This window comes from Lemur catta, chromosome Y (genome assembly GCF_020740605.2).
Source record: "Lemur catta isolate mLemCat1 chromosome Y, mLemCat1.pri, whole genome shotgun sequence".
NCBI classification, from domain to species: Eukaryota; Metazoa; Chordata; class Mammalia; order Primates; family Lemuridae; genus Lemur; species Lemur catta.
The window spans coordinates 6,690,911-6,697,840 of NC_059156.1; positions in this window are offsets into that span (position 1 = coordinate 6,690,911).

The window sequence follows — 6,930 nt, forward strand, 5'->3', positions numbered from 1 at the left end:
GTTTTACCTCTTTTAAGAATTAAGTTTGAGTCAAAATGGAAGCTCAACTTGCTACTGGACGCTGCGGACCGTATCAGCTAGGCTACTGATGCACCGTCCTGTTTCCTCTGGGTAGGAGATAGACTGGCTGCCCATTCTGCCAGTGCAGGGAATCACAGCATCACTGATCTGGGAGAAGATTGTAAGTAGCCCCACAAATTTCAGCAGTGGTTTTTCTGTTTGGATGGAGTTCATAGTTATTCCTCAAAAAGTTTTGTGTGGTTGTGTATTATTTGTGTGTGGTTAGGCCATCCTTTCATGGTCCTTTGGCTAGAAGCGAACAGTATTTCCTTTTAGCTGTTTTTGTTTGTATCTATTGGTGGTTCTGGATTGGAAGCTTCTGCAGTCTATTGTCTGAGATGTAAGAGATGCAATAAGGAAACCTGGGGAATTTATTACAATATTGCTGTTCAAGTCCCTAGGTCCCCAGAAAACCTGTCTCTTGCTTCCTGCCTTTCCACATTCTGTTGCTTTTTGATATTATCCATGGGTTTTTAGTTGTAAGCCAAAAAATGGAGTATTACATTGTGATTGGAAGTTCTAGGAAGTCAAAATTTAAAGAAGTATTTTAAAATGCTAAAAAAGCTAAATCTCGTACAGAACAGGGAAAGATATGATTACATAAAATAGAATCATATGATTTATATATGATAAAATTATTTTATAAAATAAAAAATTCTAAAGCAAAAATATTTTTCTTACCATTTTCCTCATCTCCAGAATGGATACAATTCTCCTATTAGTAATACCTTCTTATAGGTTTAATTTGTTAAGCAATAAACAATTTAATAGAAATTAAGGACTTATTTTTAATCATCTTGAGCAAAGTGAATAGTTACCTAAGCATGTCTTTAAAAGTGAAGTGTTACAAGTGTAACATAAAATTGTTCTTAAAAATCAAACTAGCTATCAAGAGTGGCAAAATCTGTAATGTTCAGACTCCAATAGTGATTTGAGATTAAACTTCGTGGTTCATTGGAATAAGCAACCGGGGAATTAAGTTGGATGCATCCCTAGGAAAGTGATCATTTCTGTGTCCACTTGGTTGGGCTCCCTGCTTAACATTATAATTGACCAAAGAAAGTGCTGTTCAAATATTCAGCTGGAATATTTGAATCTATGTGAAAAACCATTGCCCATGAATACCAAAATGCAACAGAAAATGAAGTTTTTATTCAAAGCTATGAGGCAAAAGATTCATCTTGTAACCTATGCTCTGTATGATATTCAGGACTAAGGTCAGGTTTTTTGGTGTTATATACAAGGTACAAATATCTCAAAAGCACAAACTAATATAAAATAGCAGCTTGAACAACTAAGTTTTTAAAAACCTGAAAAAAATCAATGTGGAACTGTCCCATGAGAAAACTTTATATTCAAAAACTGACTTAAGAGTGTTTTACCACCTCACAGAAAACACTGCTATTCACTGATGGAAATTCCATGCCTAAGAGATAACCAAGAAGACGCACAAAAGGATAAATAAGATGAATCAAAGGGTTTTTATAATAAGTAAGTTTAGATGTTCTCTGAGATGAAGGGATGGAATCTGAAAAGCAGTAACAGGTGAATAGGAAGAATAAAATAGATTTTTGAAAAGGACAAGACAGATCATTGAAAAATGAAGTATATGCTAAAGGAAATCAAAGAAAATTCCACTTTATGTTTCTTATACAATGGATTCAGCACAATTATAGGAAGAATGGCTGATGTGCAAAGATCCAAAGTGAAAATTTAACAGCGAGTTTTATATTTTATCTGGCAATCACACATGAAAGAGAAGCTAATAAAACATCAGATTTACTATACATCTGAAAGGAACACCAGAAGAGAAAATATATAGAAAGGGTGATGGGCAGAACATAATTTCTACACAGAATTTTATTCCAGATAGATTATCATTTAATAAAGAACATTTTCCAACTCAGATGAAGCAAACACTAATGACTTATAAAAATCCCAAGGAAAATAGCACAAAAGCCATTTTTTTGGAAAAAAATAAATAAATCTCAAAATGAGAAAAGTATGTTTCAGAAAAGTTATGTCTTTTTTGAAGGAGGCTAGAAATAGATTTCACTTTGTTGGACAAATGTCAGCTGAGTACTTTCGAGTAACCAACAAAAGTGTAGAAATACAATGATTAATCTAAAAAGCAGAAAAATTAATATTACTTAGAAAACAACCATTACAATAGAAAAGAAAGGATAGGAGTGAAAGAAAGCAAACAAAAACAGAGCAAATAAAACTTTCTAATAAGATGTTAGAAACAAATAAACATAACGAGTACTCACATTAAATGCAAATTGTTTAAGCTCATGTATTAAAATATAAAATACTCTAGATTAAGAATTTGTACATGTGGGAATAATCACATTGAAATGGTGAAAATAAAGGTTTAGAGAAAATTTCCTGCAAATATTAATCAAAAGAGGAGGGTGCAAATGTGGTTATTAGATAAAAGAGAATTTAAAGGGAAATGCAAGGAATAAAGATGGGCAACAATAAAGAATTACTCGAAGAGAATATAAAAATCACAAAGTTGCATGCCCCAATAACATTGTGCCAATTGTATATACAGAGCAAAACTGATAATAAAGTGATGTTGGCAAATGTGCAATTGTAGTGAGAGATGTTTTTAACATATCACTCATTTAGACTGATGTATATGCAAAAATAGTAGTAAATACAAATACTTCACCATTAATTAATAAACCTAACTTTTACATATATATAGGAACTTGGCTACACTCACTCCTAAGTAGTAACTTATTTACTGTTTACATCCTGTTCACACAGGGAACATTAAAAATAAAAAAATTACCTAGCCCCAAAATAATATCTCAACGGATATCATCAAATAATTCCATATGACCTAATTTTATGGCCACATGCAATCAACTTAAAATTCAATGACACTCTCCCCAACTCATTTTGTCAGGCCAGCATTACCCTGATAATGAAACAAGACAAAGACATCAGAAGAAAAGATTATTAATGCCCAATATCCCTAATGAATACAGACAAAATCCTCAAGAAAATACTAATAAATCAAACCTGTAAATATGGCTTACATGCTATGACCCAGTAGGATTTATTCTAGGAATGCAAAGTTAATTTAACATTCAAGAACCAACTGTGCAATGCACCACAAGAATAGAATTAAGGATTAAAAACCACGTAATAATTTCAATAGATGTAGAAAAGGCAAAACTACTCAACAAACTAAGAATACAAGGAAAATATCTCAACCTGATAAAGGGCATACACAAAAAACCCACATAACATCACACTTAATGCTAAAATTCTGAATGCTTTCCCCAAGAGCAAGAATAAAACTAGAATGTCCACCATTGCCACTTCTTGTGGCATTTTACGGGGAGTTTGCCCCAGGGCAATTAGGTAAGAAAATGAAACAAAAGGCATCCATACTGGAAAGATAAAAGTAAAACTGCTTCTACTTGCAGATGACATGATCTTATATATATATGCATAAAACACTGAGATATCCACTAAAAAATTACTAGAAATAGTACATAAGTCCAGAAAATTTGCAGGTAACAATATCAGTGTACAAAATCAGTTATATTTCTATAATAAAGAATAATCCAAAAAATTAAGTTAAGGGAAATAGTTTACAAAGGCATCATCAAAAGAATAAAATATTCAGCAATAAATTTAACAAGTTTATGAAAATTATACTTTAAGAACTATAAGATATTGCCAAAAGAAATTTAAAACCTAAATAAATGGAAACATTCCAGTATTCATCTATTACAAGACAGCATTAAATTCTTTCTAAAGAATAGAGCTAGAAATCTCATCCAGTAAGACTAAAATACATAAATGCTTTAATTTTTATCAATACTGTCACTTTTCTAGTTGGTCTATTTTAACAAATAACCAACATCATCTGGGGAAAATTTATCTTTTCTTTCTAGAAACTTGCTTTAGGTTCTTAACTCATTTTATGGGTTTTAATTTTATTAATCAGAATTTTTAATTAGAAAAAAATTCAAAATTTTTTACTTGCTATCGGTTGCCTTTTTCATTTTCCTCCCTTTTCATTTTGTTTTATATCCCTTCTTCAGTTACTATAACTAATGTCAATATTCCCTTGCAGTTTGTATAGCGAAAACCTAAAATAAACTATATTTTTTCAAGTAAGTATGTTTAGATCTATTAGCACTTCCTGTTCTAAGTGGGAATGTTTTCAATTTTTCCCCATTCAGTATGATGTTGGCCATGGGTTTGTCATAAATGGCTTGTATCATTTTTAGATAGGCTCCCATCTATGCGTATTTTGTTAAGTGTTCTTACATTAAAAGATTGTTGAATTTTGTCAAAAGCTTTTTCTGCATCTATTGGGAGAATCATATGGTCTTTGTTTCTGCTTCTATTTATGTGGTGAATTACATTTATAGACTTGTGTATGTTGAACCATCCCTGCATCTCTGGGATGAAGCCCACTTGGTTGTGATGGATTATTTTCTTGATTAGCACCTGGATTCGATTTGCTAGGATTTTATTGAAAATTTTTGCATCTATATTCATAAGGGATATTGGTCTGTAGTTTTCTGTTTGTGTTGCTTCCTTTCCTGCTTTTGGCATCAGGGTGATGTTGGCTTCATAAAATGTGTTGGGGAGGATTCCATCCTTTTGAATGTTGTGGAAAACTGTTGTAGGATAGGCTCTGGTTCTTCTTTGTAGGTGTGGTAAAATTTGGTTTTGAAACCGCCTGGTCCTGGGCTTTTCTTTTTGGGAAGGTTTTTTATTGCTGTTTCAATTTCAGTTCTTGATATAGGTCTGTTCAAGAATTCTGTTTCTTCCTGATTGAGCTTAGGGAGGCTGTATGTTTCTAAAAATTGTCCATTTCCTCCACATTTTCCAGTTTGTGTGCATAAAGCTTTTTGTAGAATTTAGATGATATCTTGTATCTCTGTGGCATCAGTTGTAATTTCTCCTTTCATGTTCCTCATGGAGGTTATTAGAGATTTTCCTTTTCTGCTCTTGGTTAGTCTAGCCAAAGGTGTGTCAACTTTATTTATCTATTCAAAGAACTAACTTTTTGTTTTATTAATCTCCCATATGACTTTTCTGTTGTCCATTTCATTTAGTCCTGATTTGATCTTATTGATTTCTCTCCCTCTGCTGGGTTTGCAGTCAGGCTGTTTTTCTTTCTCCAGACCTTTGAATCTATTCGTTAGGTGGTCTATTTGCAAATTTTCTGTCTTTTGGAAATAGGCATTTATGGAAATAAATTTTCCTCTCAGGACTGGCTTTAGCTGTGTCCCACAGATTTTGATAACTTGTGTCTCCTTTGTCATTTAGTTCAAAGAATCTTTTCATTTCCATCTTGATTTTCTCATTTAGGAAACAATCATTCAGAAGAAGGTTGTTTAGCTTCCATGATTTTGAGTAGAATGAGATTCTCTGTTAGGATTGATTGCTACCTTTATTACACTGTGATATGAGAAGATGCATGGTATAATTTCTATTTTTTAAAATTTTTTAAAACATCCTTTGTGTCCTAGGATATGGTCAGTCTTAGAGAATGTCCCATGAGCTGATGAGAAGAACATATATTCAGTCGATTTTGGATAGAATGTCCTGTAAATGTCAGTCAGGCCCATTTTTTTCTAGAGTTCTATTAAAAATCCATTATTTCTTTGTTTATTTTCTGTTTGGAGGATCTGTCCTGTGGTGTCAGTGGGGTTTTAAAGTCTCCCGCTAGTATGGTGTTGTTGTTTATCATTTTGTTTAGATCAAGTAGGGTTTGCTTTATGAATCTGGGTGCACCTAAGTTGGGCGCATATATATTTAGTATTGTTATGTCTTCTTGTGGAACTATACCCTTCACCATTATATAGTGACCATCTTTGTCTCTCATTGCTTTTGTTTATTTCAAAACTAAGTTATCTGAAATCAAAACCCCCATGCCAGCCTTCTTTTGGCTTCCGTTTGCTTGAAATATCGATTTCCACCACTTTACTTTCAGTCTGAATGTATCTTTCCAGATTAGATATGTTTTCTGGAGACAGCAGATACTTGGCTTGTATGTTTTTATCCATTGGGCCAGCCTATGTTTTTTGGGTGGTAAGTTCAAGCCATTCACATTTATTGAGAGAACTGATTGTTGGGCAAATGTCTACTCATCCTGTTGGGTAGAACTTCATTGCTTTGTTTTCTCTCTTGAGCCGTTGTGGTAGCTGGACTTTGATGTTTAACTTTTGAATGGTTTTACATTTGTGAATGTTTATTGTGCTGATCCGTGTGAAACTCTGTTTTGAGTACTTCTTGGAGGGCTGGTGTTGTCTTGGTGAATTCCCTCAGTCTTTGCTTTTCTCAGAATGTCTTAATTTTTCCTTCATATACAAAACTTAGCTTTGTTGGGTACGAGATTGTAGACTGGGCATTATTCTGTCTCAGAAGAATGAGAATGGGGCCTCACTCTCTCTTGCTTGTAAGGTTTCAGTTGAGAAATCTGGAGTTATTTGTATGGGCTTTCCTTTGTATGTTGCTTGTTTCTTTCATCTGACAACTCATAGAAGGCCTGTTTGTTGGATATTTTGGTTAGTCTGATAACTGCATGATGCGGTGTCTTCCTATTTGCAATGAATGTCCCAGGGGTCCTCTGAGCTTCTTGTACCTCTATATCTAGATTTTTAGTAAGGCCTGGATAATTTTCCTCTATTATATCTTTAAATAGCTTATCCAACCCTTGCATATTATCTTCTTCACCCTCATGAATGCCCATAGGTCTCACATTAGGCTTCTACACATAATCCCACATTTCTTGCAGACTCTGGTCTTTTGTCTTATATTCTCTGCTCTATCTCTGTGACTGACTTATTTAATTGGAAGGTGTTATCTTCAATCTCTGAGATATTTTTT